Source organism: Dromaius novaehollandiae, chromosome 1 (genome assembly GCF_036370855.1).
Source record: "Dromaius novaehollandiae isolate bDroNov1 chromosome 1, bDroNov1.hap1, whole genome shotgun sequence".
Lineage (NCBI taxonomy): Eukaryota > Metazoa > Chordata > Aves > Casuariiformes > Dromaiidae > Dromaius > Dromaius novaehollandiae.
The window spans coordinates 78,082,870-78,104,219 of record NC_088098.1 but is presented as its reverse complement, the minus strand read 5'-3'; the positions used below and the strand labels follow the sequence as shown (position 1 = coordinate 78,104,219).

At 43.3% G+C, this 21,350-nt stretch overlaps 1 protein-coding gene and 1 long non-coding RNA gene across 3 annotated transcripts in view; one reads left to right on the top strand and one right to left on the bottom strand.

Moving 5' to 3' along the window:
• ARHGEF5 (Rho guanine nucleotide exchange factor 5) overlaps nt 1-632 on the bottom strand; it is a 36,811-nt gene extending 36,179 nt beyond the window's left edge. Inside the window, exon 1 of one of the 2 annotated variants that reach the window (XM_064517512.1) lies at nt 501-632. The gene's annotated coding sequence lies outside the window, so the exon portion shown is untranslated. The remainder of the gene's footprint in view (nt 1-500) is intronic. The other variant, XM_064517520.1, reaches the window with a different exon arrangement.
• On the top strand, nt 475-21,350 carry LOC112984501 (uncharacterized). Its single transcript, XR_003259512.2, has 3 exons — nt 475-604; nt 7,259-7,473; nt 20,863-21,350. It is a non-coding gene; the product is annotated as an uncharacterized LOC112984501 (long non-coding RNA).

Here is a 21,350-nt window from a genome sequence, read left to right as displayed (position 1 = left end):
CCCCCAAGCTGGTCCGCACTGGGGGCTGAGGCAAAGGCCCCCCTTTGTCACCATCTCCGGAGGCACGGACCTGCCAGGGGCTCACGCAGGCGTCCAATGCAGTGCCTCCTGCGAGGTGCCGTTCCCTGCTCTCTGGGGGCCGCATCCCCTTTACGGCAGCCCTCCCCTCGCACCGCACCCACCCACCACGGGCCGCGCCGCAGCGGGGCGAGCTCCCCACGGAGCAGCGCACCAGGCCCCAGCGTCCCATCTCGGGAGGAGTGAAAGCTCCTTTCCCTGGAGAGATCCCTCCTCCTCCTCCCTGGCAGATCCCAAAATGGTGGGCCGCCCTGCCCCGCCGCGCCGGCCCCGGGGACAGCGGCCCCCCGTGCCCAGGCTCCGCGAGGATCCCACGCCAGGCCCGCGCCGCACCCCGCCTCTCCCAGGAACACGGCAACGCCGGGCCGGGCCGGGCCCCGCCGCGCCGCGCCGCTCCGCGGAGCCGCCCGGAGCGCCCCTACCTGTGCCGGGCTCACATCCTCGGGCCGAGGCCAGCGCTGCCCCCCCGGCGCCGCTCCGGCTACGGCCCCCGCCCGAAGTTTGCCTGCCTTGCGCGGGGCTGAAGGTATGTCATGAGTGCCGAGGCTCCCCAGGTGCGCCGGGCACACCTACAGGAAGGCAGGCGGGCCCCGGTGATTGGTGTGCGGGGCGCAGCCCGGCCGCCGCCGCCGCCGGCGGCGGCAGCGGCGCTCGCTCACCCGCCGCCGCCGGGCAGCGGCCCCCGCCGCGGGCAGCGGACACCGGGACACCGGCGGGCGGCGGCGGGGGGACGCGGCGGCATGGCGCTCGCTCCAGCTCCCGGTCCGCCACAGCCCGCCGTGCCTCCATAAATATGTATATATATATATTTTTAATCTGAGCGTAAGATTTTTTTTATTGCAACTGGGGCAATGGTGAGTGCTCCTCTGCTGGGTTCGGGGTGGAAAACGCACTTAATGCTAGTTTGTTTTGGCTTGAAAGTGTGCGCAGAGCGGGTATACCTAACCCCGGTGATCTCAGCCTCCATCAGGTCCCCGGACTGGCTTAAGAAACGAGAGGACTCCCCTTTTGTTTTTTTCCTAAATGGATCTTATTTACCTGAGTCTCTTGGCTCTCTTTCTTTAAGGTCACTGGTTAATTTTGCGTGCGTGAGCCCTTCTGCATTGTATTTAATGTCCTCCCTCCAGCAGGCAGCCAAGATTTTCAGGAAAAGCACTAGGTGTTTGAAGAGTGCCAGGACTCTGCCTCTGCAGCACCAGACCTCAGAGATCCCAATGTTATGTCTGAGACTGTCAAATAAATCTAAATTAGATATCTGAATTCAGAAGAAACTGAGTGGGATTTCGGTAGAGAAACTTGTTAAATTCTATTAAAGTCTGAATACAGGGAAAGAAGAAAAAGAGAGGACTGATTATTGCAGTCATAAAAGAAGGGGCAAATTAGGGTTTTCATTCCATGACAAAACAGAGTAAGCTGCTTGATCCTAACCCTCTCTGCTGCCCCCCCTCCCTTATATTACTTGCTGCACAGATGCTTGGATTTGCTTTAAGGAGTACAGGATTTGATGCAAGAATTCCTTCAATTACAGTTTAGAACTTTGCTTACACAGAATGCAAGGTGAGCAAAGGATTTTGTCAGACAGCTGACTGAGCAAGGAAATTATATTATAGTATATTGTATTGTATTGCATTGTATTGTATTTTGTGTCTCCTTGAATTGATAACCAGTGCCCCCTCTTCCCTGAGGTCCTTTTCCTAAGCATTTCATGAGGCTTGCAGATGCATATCTCCAGGACATGCTCTGAACAGTTTAGTAAAAGACAAGGGGGATCTTCACTGAAACTCTGGAGAGCAGCCCACATAGCAGGACTAGTGTGGGATCTCCCATCCAGGACGCTTCCCCCAGAAGTGGCACAGTGAAAGCCTGACCCAGACAATAACAAAATCATGCTCTTTCTTGCTAGTGCTTCCTGATTTAGTCAATGCTTTCATCCATGTGGACGAATAATTTCACCATAGTGGAACGGCTTCTGTACCTGATATTCTTATTCCATGTGTCTGCTGTTCACAGTCAACTGAGAGGAAATGGATGCTTCAAATTCCCTCAGGGAAGAGAGTGGAGAAATCAACTCTGGATCAGATACCTCTTGGGTTAGTGCTGTAATCCCTTACATAAACAGGAGATCCTGACTGGAAAATGGCACGTCTCTGTCATCTAGAAAGGACACCTTAGAGTCTAAGAAGGGCTTAAGCTTCACCCTTCTCCTTGGGATCTCCAGCTGTTTTCAGAGGCAGTTTTCTCTGTGCTTTTCTGAATCATATGCTGAGGTCCCTTGCTTTCCCTGCCTATCGCGCAGGGAGTCTGAGGGCTTAACTTGTCTCCATGGATTCCCTAGGATGAAGAGGTGCCCCAAAGCTATATCCTGCAGCTCTCAGTATCACAATATCTATGTCCTTTTCTGGGCTAAGCCCTCCTTGTCTACCTAATTCAGTGGGAAATGGACTCCTATCTTCTGTTTTCACCCATTGACATTCCTGCAGTGCTATTAAGATACTTCTGGAGGAAGGTGAATGAAGAGCACGTATGGTGCACATCTGGAGCACTGCACAGTGCAATCGAGACAGATCCTGTCCCATTCTGGGAATACTCACCCTTCTCTAGGAAGATGAGCTAAATGAATCAACATTTTTGGCCAGCAGAGCCCACAGCACGGGGATCCTCTGCAAGCAGGATGAAAGCCAAGAGACAGCAACAGTGGGAAGGAGGATAGAGAGCAAGAACCTTCCGCTCCCCAGTGCTTTGGGCTGCATCGTTTCTCAGCCCTCCAAATCATGGACTGCACCACCTGAGTAGCCAGCATGTCCCTTTTCTGCCAAGGAAACACTCATATTCCAAGGGCCAGTGCCAAGAGCCCCATTTCCCTTAAGCTGCTTTGTATTGCTTTACCTTCCACCCTACTCACGATCGGGGCCGTCCCTCCTAAGCCCTGATAGGCTCCTGCTTCCTGCCGTTCCCCATGCTATAGAAGCTCCCCACTACCTCAGCTGGCTGAGAGACAGTTCAAACCCTGGCCTCCCACTCAGGCTTTTTCTTCCCATATATGCATCCTCCTTGTAAACATCCCATCCAGGCAGAGGCCTGTGTTGCTCCATATCCCGCCCTCACCACTCCGCAGCAGACATTATTCTGAATTTAGCTTTTAACTGTATGCAAAGCAGACAATTGGAAATGTAAAAAGCTATGCAGACAGTAGGACAAAACCTGATAGTTTTAGTAACTACTAGGTAAGCTGCTGACATGACAGAAGTACCAGCAGGTCCAAAGCTCTCTCAAAATTAACTAAAGTCATCTGCTTGAGCCCACACTCCTGGCAAAACCAAATCACTTCCTGAGGTGTGTTTAGCAGATACACCTTCCTCCCAGCAAACACTAACCTGTGTCTAAGACCGGAAAACCCCCTTTTAAAAATGGAAAGAAACAGAACTTGGAAACCTAACCAACATATGTTTATACGAACAGTAACTAAAACACCCATCTCCAGAGTGTGCCAAGTGCTGGGTGTTTCCTTCATTTCCCCCAGGGTTTGCTGTGAACACCCAATGGTAAATGTCAGCTATAAATTACAGTCATCTCTTTTGCTGCCCCTTATTTATTATTGCTTGCTGCCATTAGTTAGCAGAGTCCCGACATCCAGGGCCATGAATTTTCAGAGGTCTCTCTGCAGTACATTTGGAGAGATGCAGACTCTTCCAGGCCTCAACTCGTGTTTAAGACCACAGGTCCTATGCTGTTGCTGGATTTGTAGGCACTAGCACCTTACTGAACCGTCGCAGATGTTGGGGTAAAAGAGGAAAGAATAACAGATTTATGGAGTTTACTGAGCTTTTTTGTTATTATCTTACATGATGAATACAGCCTTCGTAATATTAACAGAGATCTTATCTAGATTCCTGTAACGATCCCTTTGAATTCACTCTTACAGGGCAGAGAGGATATGATGGAATATTAAGCTGTTTTAGTATGAAAACTCTCTCTCAGAGGTATGGGTTTGAGCTCCCCCAGTTCAGATTCACACACATTTCATGTTCGGACATCTCCACATGATGGCAGCTATGCAGGAACAGTATTTTTAGCTTTTGTTTCTTTGCTTACTTTTGTTGTAGTTTTTAGTGTGCGGAAATGGATTAATCTGAAAATCAGCTTCAATTACAGTTGTGGATGCAGTTGTAATAGTGAATTCCGGGTGTTGTCTGTCAGAGCTTTCACTTATCCCAGGATTCGAGAGTAGAGACTTCACATATACAAATACTGATTTCTGTGGTCTTCCCTGAAATTTGTTCCAGTGGATGTCCAGGAATAGCTGGCCATGACAGCAGGGATTAGGAAAACACAGAACTTGAAAAGTCCTTCAGGTGATACAGCTAGCAATGCTTTCCTATGTGAAAGCAGTTATAAACAAGGATTACTGAAATGATCTCAATTTAAAATCACACTTCTTGCCAAAGAACATGTACATCTCAAGAAAAGCAATTACAGACTGAAATGGGCTTCTCCCATTTCATTCTCAAGTGCTTTCTCGCCTAGGAATCCCAACCACTCAGCAGCAACCAAGAGACCTATACACAACACTGTGTTTTCTGTTACAAAATAAAATCAGAAACAAAGTCATTCACTTAAACTATGTCTTTATAATCTTTATTCAACCTAGTGGGTTTTTTTTCTTACAAAAAGCAATAGGGACACTTTGTCCAAGTGGATACGTGCCATGTAGTAATAATTTTATGTCATACTGAACTATGAACTGTGTGTACCAGTTAATACGAATATCTGCTTTGGCAGGATGGATTAAGAACTAGTGGCCTGTTTGCTATGTTATAGAAATTTCTTCCAGAATAATAGCAGTGGTTGTGTCCAGTGTGCAAATTGGACCATGCTCCTAAATGGGCAGTATTTGCTAAGGTCCACTTTCTTACAGGTGCTGCAGGAAGACTTTAAACAAATAGAAAAGGGTTCAAAATCAAAATCAGAGACAAAGTCTCCTATTAGAGGCACAAGGGTAAGGGTTCCTCTGGAGACCGTCAACCGCATTATGTGGAAAAAAGCATATTTTAATTTGCATACATCCATTTAGCCTTGACATTGCTCAACAATTCACCTGATTATAAGCTACTGCCTGTTTTAAAAGCAAAAAGGTGGTTCTTATTTTGTGCAAATGGACATGGGCCTGGCCGAGGCTGATGAGCTTTCCCGGTTACAATCATAGCTGCAGCTCTTTCAGGGCAATCCAGACTATTGTCAAGGAAAATGACTGCTTGTCCCAGGAGTTCAGTAAGGTGTAGGCTTCACATGTACAGATGCTGGTTTTCCTCACTTTTCCTGATTTTTCTTGAAATAGATTCAGGAATAGCCAGCCTCCAATAGCAAAAGCAGGCAAAATAGCCCCAGCCTTTATTTTTTTGCTGAGGGGGCAAATATTGTCAACAAAGCAAAAAGAAGACAAGTTACTATGAACTACTCATAACTTTAGGTACAAACCAAAGAAAGAAGAAAAAAATCCGCACAACATAATCAGTCATTCTTGTACATAGGATTTTATATGATTAGCTACAGCAAAACACAATCCAAAACTTTATATTTATTTCCTTACACAGTATTCTAAAAGACAAAAAAGCATAGCTTAAAGCTTAGTTTAATTCAATTAAACATCATTATCTAGGAGTAATAAATATAGAGACCTCTTGCACATGCAAGAATAAATATATATTTTAAAAAAATTGTAACTATATGGGGTATATTCCCAGAAGTAATTACTCAGTCCTGGATGATACATACTGTGGTGAAAGCAACCTGTTTCCTACTCACCAATAGCGTTTGGCAACTTAGTGTCTACAGTTCCAATGAAATAGTAATGAGCCTTGAAATTCTTAGATTTTCCCCAGCAATAACTGCAAAGATTATGTTTGCTATACCTAATGCAAATCATACTCTTTCCTGTTGAATAATGTTTTTCAAGCCCTTTTCCCAGCTGAGTAACATATAGTCATATGTATGGATGTTTCCCCACAGCTAAATAACATGAGTTTGACCCCACAGCTAAATAACATGAGTTAGGACATTCCCTGCTACTTTATACTAAATGTTGGTACCTGTGTCTTTCACTGAATAAGATTACAGCAGTAATTTCTACATTTGTCCACACACATCAGAAGGTCCCTGGACTACCTGAACAGGGTCCATAGAAGGTAACTAAGAAATGCAAGGCAATAGTTGTAAACAAGGATCCTAAGAACAAAAAAAGGTTAAAAAACAATGAAACATATCATTAAGACACTTCCAAAAGGACAGAAACACACTATGGAAACAAAACTTTTGTAGCTGGGAATGAGTAGTCTGGCAAGGAGAGAGATAGGAACATTTTTAATTAGCTTTGCTTTTACTCCATCATCATAAGTGTTAATTCCTGGGAATCCAGAACATACAACATTGGTTTCACTGTCCAGAAATACCACAAATAAATTTTGAAAAATCCTAGCAAAAGCTAATTTTGCAAACATTTCCAAACTATTGTTCTTTTATGCCAATTAACATAGGAAATTTCTAGCTCAGGTACAATTTTGAAGAAATCTTTGGGCTTAGGCTTTCTCCCTGCTGACCTGCTATATGCGAAGGATCCTCTGATTACTGCTTGCTCCTGGCAGATATCTCTTACAGACTGAAATCCCAAAGAGGTCATAGGAGGCTGGCTGTGCAGCTCTCTGACTCTTAGAGTCCTCTGATTTCTGCATTTGTGATTATGAACACCGCAAGAGGAATGCAAAACACTGTTTTTACCCCAAATTATTTTTGTGATCTCAGATACATGAGGCCTTGAAAGATCTGTGACTACACAGCTGAGAAGGTAGTGAACTGCCCTGCAGGAGCAGGAATGAGACGTCTGGGGAAGGGTAGGGGAGCAGGAGCTAAATACGAATGTCTTGGAAGGCTAGTGGAGGCAGGAGGCTGTTGGGATGTCTCTGCAGCTGTCTTAAAGTTCTTAAAAGTTCTTAAAAGCCTTGTCTTGAGTATTGCCTTTCCTGAATAAGACACTAATTGTCCGACAACTTTGTTATCTGTCCCCCTTTTTTTTTTCTGGGGCTTCATTCAGAGCTCAAGCTATATGGCTGTAATTCATTAACTGACCTCTGTAAATTCGTAGTCTTGATACTTAAATAACTATAATTTCCTCTCATTTCTCTTGTAGGACTGTTGACCCTACAGAAGTTTTCGAATCAAATTCTCCCTGCAGACTGACTTGAGTGAATGACCTCCAAACTTGGCCTACTGGGATGGAGAGAGATCCTAACACCGATATATGGAGGAGGTCACTGGGGATTTGTGCTAATAGGCCCATCTGTAAACCGGCAAACTGGAATTCAACGCATGTCGTGTTTGGCCATCCCATCTGCATGGTGACAGGTGAGGGGCAGGGCAGACAGCTGTGCGGAGGATAACTGCTTGAACAGACTCAGCTAAATCCTCCTGCAAACATGAATCAGAGCCCTAATTCTGTATCTTGGTGAAGCAAATTGTTTCCCACTCCATTACAAACACACACCTCTCTCTCTTCATACACAGATAATTGCAGGGTCAGAGTCTCTAACAGCCTTGCCCATTACCTGGACCTCACACACTGATGTTTTCTGTCCTTCCTTAGGAGTGAGGAAAGGCCTAAACAGAGGATCAGTGACAGTGGCCAATTTTCTCCTTTTCTCCTCCCCCAGCATCCTTTCAGAAGTCCAGGAGAAGGCTACTGGGACTCTTTTTAACTTCCATCCATTACCAAGGCAAGAGCAGAGTCTTCCTCTGTATTTGTCTCATATATATGGGTAGTCATGGCAATAGATAAGTTAGCTGTTTGTGTATGACGCACAAAGTCCTCTGTGGAAGGGATGCTACCAACAAATAAATCAATATGCTATCAGAACAACTAGGAAACTTCATCCCTCACTTCTTCTCTCTTTTGATTCCAGTAAGCCAGTTATCCTGTGGTCATTTCTTCAAGCTTTCTGATCAACTGTGAGCACTAGAAATAAATTACTGTAAGTGAAAGGTGGGATATAGACATAGTCACACCACTCTGGGCAGTCTTGTTCTAGCCCAGAGCTGCTCAAACAGTGAGCTGTATGTAGGACCTCAGCAAAATCCAGGATGGAGGTTGAAGGCAAAAGGGGGAGCGTACTGCTTTCAAGCGACTTGCCAAATAGCACTCTGGATCAGAGTGGGAGGAACCTGGTGTGCAGGAGCTGCATATGAAAGAGCACAGGCATGCAGCATGCATGCATGCAGGCCTTTCCCATGCATGCAGCTGTAGCCCCTTAGCGTGAGCATCAAAACTAAGCAAATGGAAACAGAAGCCTTCCCCCAAGTCCAAAACAGCAGTTTTGCCCCTGCCTCAGATCCATCTTGCCCATGTTTATTTAGAAACCACTGCGCTAGGAAGCTGTTTCGTCCTAGCTGAGATTCTCATGTGACAACGTCCAAGCATTGTTGCTTGTGGTATAGGTCAGTACTACTTATGACTCAGACCAGTCCTTTGCTTTCCTCCTTCCTGTTGGCTAGACACAAAATCCAGCCCACAGACAAATTAATCTCTGTCTCATGCACATAGAAAGATGATTCCCAGCTAATTAAGAAACTGCACACAAAAATCTCTGGCTTGTACTAAGAGAATCTTGAGTGGCAGTAAAATCATGCACTTAAAGGTTCAGAAATTCAGGATTCTCCCTGAGACCTGGATGAAGGGCTTGGGCTTTCTCTTTTTTTTTTTTTTTTATGCATATAATTATGCATAATAATGTAGCTTTTGATTACATAAACAAGTATTATTTTTTACTGAGATTAGTTTTTGCAGAGGAGGACTAACAAAACTGGTAAGTGCCTTCCTCCATGTTTAGTCTCCTTGCATGACACTTCCTGAAAGTGGAGAGCTCTAGGTTTCCATATGTAATAACATAGTGCCCCCTATTGGGAAACCTTTTATAACTCTCTTCGGTTGCATTCAGTTGAGATAAAATCAGCACAAATATCTTACTTTTATACATGTTCTTACGTGCTAGTGAAGACTATATAGCGTCACACCAGCAAGTTTAAAATTCAACTTACCTTTTCCTCCCTGGTCACGGGAGATTTTTTTTTTTTTAGGTTTGGGGAAAGTAACTCATTCACAAATTAGCACTGTTTAAATTTACAAGCAGTAGCACTACTTTGTGTAAGAGTGTTCAAGAATGATCTACCATTTTATTCATTTCATTTCATTTCATTTCATTTCATTTCATTTCAGTTTAAGTTTTTTTAAAATAAAATCTCAGTGATAGTAGCCACAGAAGAAACTGAGAGCCTCGTGTTCAGCCCAAAGCATACAAGTCAAGCTGACTCGAATCAGCAGGGAGATGTGTGGGGCACGGACTGCCTGCTCAGTCTGTCTGTGGAGAGGTGGATCAGCTTTAACCTAAAAACCCTGTCCTTAGTCTTTGCACGAAGAGGTGTTGTTATGTACAAGATGCAAGTTTTAGAGTACCTTCTCCCTGTAGCAGCAGTTATTTCTCCCATTCCTGACAATAACAAGAGAAATCTTTCTCTCCTGGGCTTTGCCTGATCCCTTTTCTTCCCCTGCCCTGAAGAAGCAGAGCTATGTCCTTTGTCCTTTACCTCCCACCTTATCCTGCCATCCTCAACATCCAGTCCTAATCGTACATCAGTGAACCCTCACCCTACTCCAAAAATTGAAATTAGATTGATACTGTAGTTCCTCAGAACGCCTGTACTATGTTGGCCCAAGATAACTTACTTTGCAGGGTCCACATCGAGAGGACAGCCTTGGTCACATCTTCTGTGAGACCGAACCCTTACTCTAACCCAACTGTCACCTGGTTGCTGATCCTTAATATCCATGACCTTGTTAGGCCTTGAAAATGAATACTCTTCTGGCCCATGGTACCACAAGGCCAAACCCAACTAGGCCAACTATCCTGACTTTCCTGGAGGCCCCAAACTTAACATTAATCCTATAGTAGCCCACAAATTTAGTAATAGAAAAGTGACCGCATGTTCCTGAAATCACTTACACAGCTTTGGCCCAACACAGTGCTGCATCTAAACCTAACAGGGACAACTGATTAGAAGCTGCTTCAGGCCACAAGTCTCTCACAAGTCATCTCCTGCAGGATCAGCTCCTAACACAGTCCACAAATCTCATCCAGCTCAGACTTTAATGCCAGTCAGCCGGTTAAAATGAGTAAGATGTAAGAGTAAAATGAGTAAGGTCCACAGTATTATCAGTCCTAAAACTCCCAGGACAGTTGTTTTGACACCCAATCCTAAGTGTACGTGTGTGGGGGGTGGTGGTGGTGGTGGTGGTGGTGGTTGTGGTTCTTTAGTCCTGCTAAATAAATACATTATTGTGGGCCACTGTAGTTCCAGCACTAAAGCTACCAAAGGCAATGCAATGACACCCCTTATTGGACATGCTACATCTCCTCCTTTGTTACCTTCCTTCTAATCCTATCTTTAGCCCAGTGTTTTATACAGAGAGAGGATCCCCATGCCCCTCACCCACATCCTTCAATCATGAAAAATGAAACCTTTCCTATATGATGGGTTGCAAACATTAATATTTGGTGAGCAGCCAGAGCTAAGCTCTCAGATGTGAGCTTCCAGAGAATTAAGACCATCCACACAGTGGTGGGAAGGTATCATTTGTCTGGCACTATGGTGCTATTGTTGGAGGGGCAGACTGGAGAAGGATTGTTTTGTATGAAGAAAGGCACAGTTTTCATGAAGTAAGCTTTTGTCATTAACTCACAAAAAGGGTCTTTTTGTGGTTCACACTCTGCAGTATTTTTATTTTTCTTTGTATTTAATTAAGAATGGGGCAAGAATAATACTGCAAGTAAAACATAAAAGCAGAATGACTCTATGAAAAGAGGTTTTTTCCTACCTTTGGAAAAAAACCCAAAACCTTAGCACATAACACTACGGGCTTAGATTGTAATCTATCTGAGTTAGAGACCACGTCTTTGTCCTATGCTTGTAGTGCATTTATCACAGGGAGAATCTCCTCTGTCTTTTCTGAAATTATCACATCCCATGGGATGGGTGAGTTGCAGTCCCCAAAGCATCTGAGAAAGCATTTGAGAGAACAAAGAAACAAAGACCAAAAAATCTTTTAGTGGTTGGCTTTTCACAGCTATAAGTCAGTGGATTGGAGATTTAGATATTTGACTTCTGTTGAGTAGAAGGTGAGGGAGACCAACCCTGTAAGGTCTTGCTTAGTCTAGGATCTGAAGTACTTATAGGCTACAGCTAACAACAACTAACAAAGTGCAAATAGTGATTCATAATGAATCTAGAATCTGTCATATTATACTTTCTCAGCACTAAACATGGATTCAGTTACTGCTTTTTCTCTTCTGAGCAGGTACCCCAGATATACAAGTATACTACCAATCTAGCACCTAGGTGGTCTCTTCACATCACAGAGATCCCAACATCATTTATGCCCCACTTCAGTGTCCTGATGACTGCATTCATCCTGCTCCTTTGTTTACCTCTTCTCTTTCTCTCTCACCACTTAAAGGTTCTCCATTCTCTGGACCTCCTCTTCCCTCATTAGTGATTCTCATCAAAAGCAAAATGATCTTCAAAGACCCATCATCTGTTGGTGAATGTAAAGGTTGAAATGTGTTCATTTTCATATGAATTCTGTAATGAGAGTTCTCCTTATTTTCAGACAGGACAATCTTGCCATCAACTGAAACAGGAAAAAAAAAAAAAGAGAGAACTCAGATATGATTGCTCCTCCAAACAAACAACACATAAAGAACAGCATTAATGAGAGTGAAAGTCAGGAACCAGTTCTTCAAATAAAGGGTTCTCAGATCAAATGATGATGATTGACAGAACTAAGCACAGAGCTCATAGCCTGCAATTCCTGGATTCTCATCTTTGTTCTGCCACCAGTTCTCTCATAGCCTTTATCTATGTAATATCTGTTTTATATAGTACTTCTTCCCATCAGATGCATGGCACTGCCTCCAGTTTTACAAATAGGGAAAACTGGGATGGAGAAAACTGTGGTGTATGAGGAGTCTTGCACAAAGTAGCCCATCAGGCCAGAAGCAGAGATAAGAAGTGGTCCCACATCTCCAGAGTCCTTGACCAGTGTTCTAGCCTCTTTCTAGGCTGGTATGTTCATCATAAAACAGGATGATCGATAAATCTTACTCCACAATCTCTTTTGCAAAGGAGTGATGTCCTCATTAGATAGTATCTGTATGTGACTTTGAACAATCAAAGCGCTCTTTCAATGCTAAATACTGTCAACCCTCAATTACCTCTAGATAGCTTATCCCATTTGTGGATATATTATTCCTGAAGTGCAGAGATACCAGAGCTGACTCTGAGAAGGCACATCTTGGCCTGATAGGGATTATAAGTAGGGACGTGCCTAGACTGTTTCAGAGTCATCTTGGGCCTGGAAGCACATGATGAAGTGCCCAAGCCAGTGTGCCCTGATGGAGCCAGAAGTTTTGGGGAATGATGCAGAGGCACCTGAATGGCTCCCCACAGAGTCAGCTCAGACCCAGCAAGGTTTGTAAGCTGTGGTTCAGCACCAGCACTACTGATCCAGGGCTGGCCCTAGGGATGGAGCTTGTCAGTGCACCCCGCACCATACTCCCTGATGTTCCCACCTCCCAGACAACCTTTCATCCTGTGTTCCCTGACAGATGTGAGCTAGCTGTGTTTTCATGTACCACTGTGCCTGAGCTCACAAGCCCATGTGGATCTCAGAGCACTGGTGAGCCAGATGTAAAGACACGCAAATCGGTAGGAGCCAGAGTCAAGAGGCTGTCCTAGACCCATTTAGTCATTCCAGCATCACTGCAATGTATTTCCCAGCATGTTCATGATATCCATATTAACCATTTTCTCCCAGTATCTAGGCTGTCCCAACTCCACACTGCTCTAGGTTATAGGCTTTATAATCATTATCTGTGAGTAACCATGACAATTGACATTGTTCATTGTTTCACAGTTAGTAAAATAATTTATTTTTAGCATGTGTGGATAGGTCTCAGAGCTTGTCTTTCGTTGGTCTGAGTTTGGAGATATAAGGCTCTCCTTGTTCCTTCTAGTCACAACAGGTTTGGGGACTGGAAATTCTATGTATGGGATGGGAAGCAGATGATATTCTGATCTGTTAAATGCATGTGTATTACTGGCTAGTCAAATTGAAGCAAGCACTCACCCAGTAAGAACACCAACTCAAAAGCCTTCTGCATGACGTCCTTGCAGTGGTCACTCTGCTGTTCTGTCCACTTCTGCCTTTCTTTCTACTCTGCAAGCAAGCGCCATTCTTCCAGGATAAAGTATACTGTCACCTTCTCGAATGATATCTGTGTGTGAAACAGTTGATATGAAGTCTCTCAATTTCCAGAGATGACTCAAAAGGTCAAGCAGTAGGTGTGAAGCAGAGGATGTTGTGGCTCTGGTGCTAGGAAGGGAGGTGTTCTTCATCACATAGCCCTTCTAAAAGACTTGTGAGCTGGATTCACGCAGTCAAGGGGAGAAAGAAGGGAAGGAAGTCAAGAGAAAAGGGACAAAAGGCAAAGGATGGAAAGGGTCAGGGAGATTTGTTGTTTTTTTCTGAAAAAAGAAGAAAGAAATAGAGGGAGATAATTAAAGCATTTGTGGCTTAAATAAGTGGGTGCTTAAGTAACTTTGTGAATTGGAGCTCTAGTGCCATGGATGACAGCAGACAATCTCAGCTACTGACAATAAATGATCTCCTTCACTGTGCTGATGGAAGTTTTTTTACAGAGGGGAAGGAGCATGCTTTTTCCCTTCTAGCCCAGGAGCTCAGGACAGCTTATCTTTCTCGGATGCTGGATCCACTGTGATTTCCTTCCAAAGCTTTTCCCATATTTATCTCACCTATAGGGTTTCTCTTGCACGTACATTCTCTGGTGATGAATAAGGTCTGAGCTCTAGGAGAAATTCTTCTCATCTGCAGGACAATTACATGGCCTCTGCTCCGTGTGGACCCTTTGGTGTTTCATCACTATTGACCAGCAGCTAAACCTTTTGCATAATCAGGACAGCAGTGGAGCTTCTCCTCTGGTGTGGATCCACTTGTGCGCAGTCAGGTCTGAGTCCTGCCCAAACCTCTTCCCGCACTGGGGGCACTCATGCTGCTTGTGTTCTGCATGGATCCTCTCATGCTGAACAGGTGTTGAGCTATGGCTGAAATACTCCACACAGAAGGGTAGCTGTAAGGTTTCCTTCCTGTGTGTATGCTTTGATGCTGTACAAATGTGGACCTTTTACTGAAGCTTTTGGTGTATCTGTAGGGTTTCTCTCCCTTGTGGGTTTTTTTTTTTTTTTTTTTTTTTTTTTGATGGGGGATGAGTGAGGAGCTCAGTGTGATGCTCTTCCCACAATCCAGGCGTTTGAAGAGTTTCTTCTTGCTGTGGCTTCTCTGGTGCTGCAGGGGTCTCTGGATGAAATACTTTTTGCACCTGATGAGTATGTAAGATGATTCTCCTAGATAGAGTTGCTGGAACGCTGGGGCGGTTTGATCTCAGATGGAAGCTCTTTGAACATCTGTTGCAGATATTCAGTCCCATTCCCTGGGCAAGGATGTCCTTGTGCTCTCCCAAAACTCTTCCATAATAAATTGATTTACTCTAGTTCTTTCGTGTAGAGTTCTCCCTTTTCTTTCCTGCTCTGATGCTTTGAGGATTTCCTATTGCCAGGATTCTGCAAAATTTCCCCTGTTCATGTACCCTGTGCTTTCTTTCCCTTAGAGCTCTTGTGCCAAAGACCCTCCTTTTCAGTGATGAACCTGATAAACTCTCTACAGGTTTGTCCAAAAATGAAAAGCAAATGTGCAAGAGTTTATAAGGTTGAAAGTAGGAGCTTGGTCACAGACGCAGAGATTCAGGGCACCTTGTTTAGTCCCTTGGATCCACTTGATCCATGTAGGGGATCGCACACAGCTTAGAAATAAAAGCCTTAGGAAATGAGTGATATCAAAGATAATTTAATACATGTAAATATTACCATCAAGGACTTGAAACTTACTGCCCCTATTGTTTCAGGGCATCTGTTATCTGAACAGACAGAGGATATTCATAGAAATATTCTGGGCATGGAAAATTTATACCAAGACCTGTAGGATATATGCACATCTGGGGATGTAGTGACTCAGCACAAGGGTTAAGCTACTGCTTGATCATTTCCAAATCTGAAAAAAAACACCCAAAACCAAAAGACAGACACTCTCTTGACGATGATGCCTGAGGCAGGATACAGGAAAGAAGTGATGTCTGTTCAAACATCCAAACTTGAAACAGTATTTCTTTTCCAATCAAATTCTTTTAGCTTTGATTTGCACTATATTTCTCAATCTCTTTCCCCTTTTACACAGGCTGTGGGGAAAATATATGTTAATTCCTCATAAATGCAAAGAATCCTGGAATTCTCAAGCAAAATGCAGGCTACGCACTAAAATAAAACCATGGAGTCCTAGCCCAGGTTGTACTACAGTGTCACAGGAGATACTCCATCTCAGAAGGAGATGTCCTCCTGCAGGACAGCCTGTAGACGCTCCTCTTTCCTTTATCCCAAAGTTTGCCATTTCTTTAGGAAAGAGGGATTGACACGGTATGGAGTGCCTCTGCTACGTGGAGTTAGCTTCTATCTTACTACCTCCAGCAACACTTTAGCACTGCACAGAGAGGAAATAGGGTGTCGGGGTAGATGGCACCATTTCTTTGCATGGGAACAAACACCTAGGATTTTCCAGGGACTGCCGGCAAGCTGCCCAGTCAGCACATAGTCCTAACAAGCTGTGTCATTAGCATTAACTAGTTGTCTGCCCAAGCTTATTGGAGTTATTGGTACTGGGACCATTGAGTGATAAAAAGCCAGTCTGAATTCAGCATCAGATTAGATGTTTAACATTAGATACTGGTGCAGCATCCCAAGAACACCTCCCTAACTCTCTCTGTATGGTATAGGTGTTGGAATTAAGATGCTCTGATGGAGCTAATATGTCCTGATGGACTGGGAAGGACTCCATGCACTCATTATACTCTATATATTTGGACAATGCTTTTCAATGTGTCCCAAATGAACCAACCATATTACCTAGGATTTTCCAGTTTTTGAGGTTCCTAGGATCCCATAGCTGTAGCTAATGGAGAGATATAATCATGCTATTAGACTGGTCTAGCTGCCAAACAGTTGGATGGGAATAAAAGTGGCCCAAGAATACAGAAGTTGGCCATTGCTTCTCTGCAAGACGCTACAGTTCACTATATAGAAAAGGGAAGGGCTGGTAGACGGCAGTAAGGTGTGACGGGGTATCTTGTATGACAAGAAATAGAGCTAAAAGAGCTTGCCAGCATTTACCTACTTAAGAACTGTAAGCCAATTTCTTTGACAGGAAAGATCAGAGCTTATCCATTCTTGCCCTTAAAAATATTTTGAACTTAAATGCTTGCATTTGTAGTAGGAAAAATAGGATTTGTAAAACTATAGTAGTTTTCTACCTAAATGCTAAACATTTTTATTTACCATCCACACATTTGACAATCCATACAATACATGTAGATTTTTTTCTTCTCTTCTTCTCTTCTCTTCTCTTCTTTTTTCTTCTCTTCTCTTCTCTTCTCTCTTCTCTTCTCTCTCCTCTTGTCTTCTCCTCTTCTCTTCTTTTCTCTTTTCTTTTCTTTTCTTAAGTTGGATGGCCCTTTCATTTGAAAAGGCTGAGAAACAGCATGGTAGTCCATCCTCTACTGAGAAAGCGTGGTAAGATTTGCATAACTTCTTTAAACTTCCAGTGAAGCTGATTTTGCAGCCTCCTTATGTAACCTACTCCAATGCTGAATTACTCAGAGAAAGTTTTCTGCAATATCCAGGCTTTTTCTTTTTCTTTTCTTCTTTCCATTCCTGAAAGTCAAGCCAATTAGATCTTATCCTTGTCCTTCCAGCAATGTAAGCACTGCCCTTTTTAATAACAACCTCTTACACGCTAGAACTGTATTATTGTGCCTGTCCTACTTCCAGCCTTCTCTTCTCCAGACTAAACAACCCCAGCTCCTGCAGTTTTCCTCAGACTCCCTGTTTTCTGGAGCTCTTATCCCTGCAGATGCCCTCCCATGCCCATGCTCCATGCCTCAGCTGGCCAGATGGTGTCCTCCCGCGCAGTGCAGGCAGTGACTCCTTGTGTCTCTTGAGACGTGGTGTGCCCCACCACGGCCTCTTGTCTGCACTGGAGTGTGAATTCACTCCTTGCCAGGGCACAGCGAGGGTGCTGGGTGGCTGATGTGAGCCCTGATGTGCCAGCTGCTGCAAGGGCAGGCGCCAGGCCCCCAGGCCATGTGCAGCGCAGGAGCTAGCATGTGCACTTTGCTTCTGCTGCTTCCCAGCCCAGCTAGCAAGCAGGGGCATCCTTGCTCTCCGGTTATAATCCTTAATTCCCAGGTTCAGGGGAATCACTCACTCTCTCCTCAGATGTTTTGCCATCACTTTAGATGCAGCAACTTCCAGGCTCGGTTCAGGTCATCTAACCCAAAATTGGGCTCTTGCCAGTCCTTGTATCAGCTGCTTCTGTGGACAGGGGTGAAAAATCCAGTCATGTGCAGTGTTGCAATCCCAAACCTTAAATATCTAAATCAAGACCCTGAAAAGTATATAGTTAGCTCATTATTACTAATATTGTCATTAATACCTTATTATAAAGGTAACATATTTTGTTGTTTGTTATTAGTTTCAGTCTACTGTTTTGGAGAAAAAGCAGCTTATTAGTATTCCTTCTGTCCAGCAAGCCTCTCTCAGCAAATCATCTGTACCTTCCTGCCATGTTCCCAGCAGTTTCAGTGTCCCTAAACCAAACCTTTCGACCTGCTTCCTGGACAAGATATTATATAAGCTGCCGAACAAAATGGATAAGGGCCAAGCTCTCTCTGCTGCTCCTCTCATGGGGGTGCCAGTGAGACCTCGCTGCTGCACTCAGCTGCTGATTTGCAGCTCTAGGAACAGACTCATGTTTGATTCCTCTACATACTTGGTAAAGTCCATTGAAATGTTACAGTTGGTCCAAAGTCACTAATGGAGGACTGCTAAGTGACACACTGACAGTGTGATAAAAAAGCCTTGTTTCCTTAAGCAACTACAGGAAAAAACATGGGCCTGTCAAAAATAGATCATGAAACTGATCCCTAAATCTGCAGATATATTTTTAGTGAAGGTCATACAGCACTTTTGAACTGTCTTCTGGTTTGGAAACGTGGCTCATTCTGAATATCTAGGTCAAAATAAAATTTAGAAAAAATATCTTTTTGGTCAAGACAAAAGCCAAGAAGAAACAGAGCAGACAGACGCTGTATTTACAGGAGTAGGAAAGCATGAAAGCATTTTCTAATTCTCCTTTCCCCCTTCTTCTAAAATCTCTCATTTCTTGAGGGGAGGGATGGGAAAGAAGAGCTCTGCCTGCTCACTGCAGCAGCTCTGGTTGAATGTTTTTCTTGAGAAAGCTGGAAATGGGCAGGCAAGCAAGCAAAGGAGTCAAACAGAGCTTTTGCTCCCTTTCTGTCATAGCTATATTTCTGTGGGGTAATTTCTGCAAAAATGGGAACGCATTTGAGGCAGGCTTGGTGAAGACTGGGGCTGGGGTTCCTCTGCTTACACTTCAATACCTGCAAGGCAGGTGTCTGCATCTGAATTATGGTCCGGGCTCCCTTCACAGGCACTGGAGAGAGCAGGGCACTGTTAGGGAGTGATTCATCTGACCTATTTTAGATGTCTACCCTAGAAGTAGGTGAATCATACCCTAGAAATGCTTCTTTAATATTTGACTAGGGGGCTTTTCTTGTTTTGTTGGATGACTTATTCTCAGTTTGTTATATGCCAGGCTTCTTTCTTTTAGGTAATATTTTTGTATTCATGTATGTTTTCCTTTTTAATAAGGAGTTAATCTTTGCTCAAGATGAGGATGTGCTGGTAAAGTATCTTTCTCTGAGAGCTAGGGGTTCAAAAAATCAGCAGTTTCACTCCTGTGATTTTGTAGTTTGTCTTCTGGAAAGGATATGTGGAATAGAAACAACAAAATACTAAGACCAAAGAAGACAGAAGCCCAGAGGGAAAAAGAAGACCAAGTCAGAATCTGAAACAACATAGTCAGGGAACACAGATGATGTAGTTTCTGTAAAAAGCTTGTTTGTTCACTTAGAGGGAAAGGAAATTTGTGTATGCATAGCTGCAGATTAATTAACTGTAGGAATCACTGTGTATGCAAAAAAATTAATTTATTGGATAGACTATCCAATATTTTAATAATATATTGGATATTATATAGCTATATATTTATACTATTATAGATTTTTATATGTGTGTGTGTATATGCACATATACACATATACATATAGTCTACAAGTCTTTGTGTGTGAGGTAGCAGAGGAGCTTGACAGAGAAGGGTCTGTGTATGGAAAGTGGAAGATGCTAGAACAAATCCTTTGTATATTCTGTCAGCTGATCCAGACAGGTCTGCAGTTTTTAAAGTTACATTTCTAACCCTTCATGAAGTATAGCTAAGAAACACTTGAAGACAGGACCTAGCTTCAAGATTGGTCCCATAATGTAGGGATATCTATCTCTAGCTCTGTTAAAGGGGATTTTTTTTTAGTTGTCTAATTAGTGTGTTGATTTATTTTCCCTCTGGACCCCTTTCATGTGAGGCCAGCATGTACAACAGGAGATCAGCTGTATTTTGCTGCTGTATTTTGGAATGAGTATGTAGGGATGCTCTGCTATTTCTCCTGCCCCTCTTGTAGGTGTCGAGATTTCAATCTTGCTACTGGTTTTCCAATCTTTTTGAAAAATGTGGGTGGCAGAAGAGTTGCCTTTAGGAAAATGCAGAGGGAACACCTGGAGTGGAAGGACCAAAGTTATGGCTGTGCCATGTAAATTGTGTGCAAGTGTAAGTGAGAACAGGAAAGAGCATATGAATGTACAAGGGGTAAAGTGGGAAGCGATTTAACTCAGTGGGTTATAGACCTGAACTCTAATTCATGTTGACATAGTTGTCTCCCAGCCCTAGGCGAGGTTTAGAAATTCTTCATCACATTTTATCATTTCTATTATATTTGCTTTCCATCCTCTTAGAGCTCCTGTCAGGAGCTACTGATGAGCTGCATTCGTTGTTATTTTTTCTATTTTTTAAAATTTATTTGTACAAAAGCTTGTTTTTAAAGTATATGTCTGTATAAAATGTGGTCTTCAATTTACTTATGAGAAGGGTTATAGGCTGTGGTTTAAAAGACATCCCAACAGCCAGCAGACAGAACTTCATTTGCAATGGGTAATTGCATTGTTTATAGTCAAATTAAGCATCATGCAAGTAATTCATGGAATGGCATTCATTTTTAGTAAATATTTTACACAATACTGACCACTTGGGATTCCCAGGAATTAAAACTTTTTATAACAGAGTGTTCCTGTCATCTTTTTTTCCTGGCTTTTGATCTCAGTACTATAAAAGTGGTTGACAGCTGTTTTCAGTCCTAGATCCTTCATAGCATTTCCAGGATAGCTGCAGACTGCTGTATAGTGCCTACAAGTCTATTAAGACCTTTGCTTTTCAGCGTGATCTTCTGTAGACTCCTCAGTACTTGTTTTCAAACCCCCCAAAGTCCATGGTCCATATATTGAAACCTGTGGTGAATTGATGATGACTTCTCTATTTTTGAGGGCATGGGAAGCTATTTTAAAACATCATATAATTGGGTGTTTTCCTTGTTGCAGGTACTGATGGCAAATCATCCTGGTCCTTTCACTAGTTCAGCTTCGGCAAAGTAGGTGTCAGGAGCCTGGTTATGGAGCCGTGGGGCCGTTTATCTGAAACTCTGACACTTGGCCTTTGCTGGAGGTCGATGTGGGACTTAGCAAGCATTGACCTGCAGGGGAAGAGTGTGTTTTGCATACTGAGTCATGGTATTAAATGTGCTTTTTACAATTATCTATGGTGAAATTCATTGTAAGAGTGAATCAGGTCACTGGTATTTAATCTGAACTAGAGTTATGAAATTTCAAATGACTGTGCAGGAGACAGGTCGCTGTGATGACATATGTATCATCCAGGGCTATATAGCTCTTCTAGGCAAAACATTTCCTTGTAGTTTCGCCTTTTCTTTTATTTCTTCTTGCTTATGTAGAAAACCTATATTTGTAATGGTTTGAAAAATGTAAAGGCTTTTTAAATTTATAAATAAAATTACTAATTTATAAAGAAA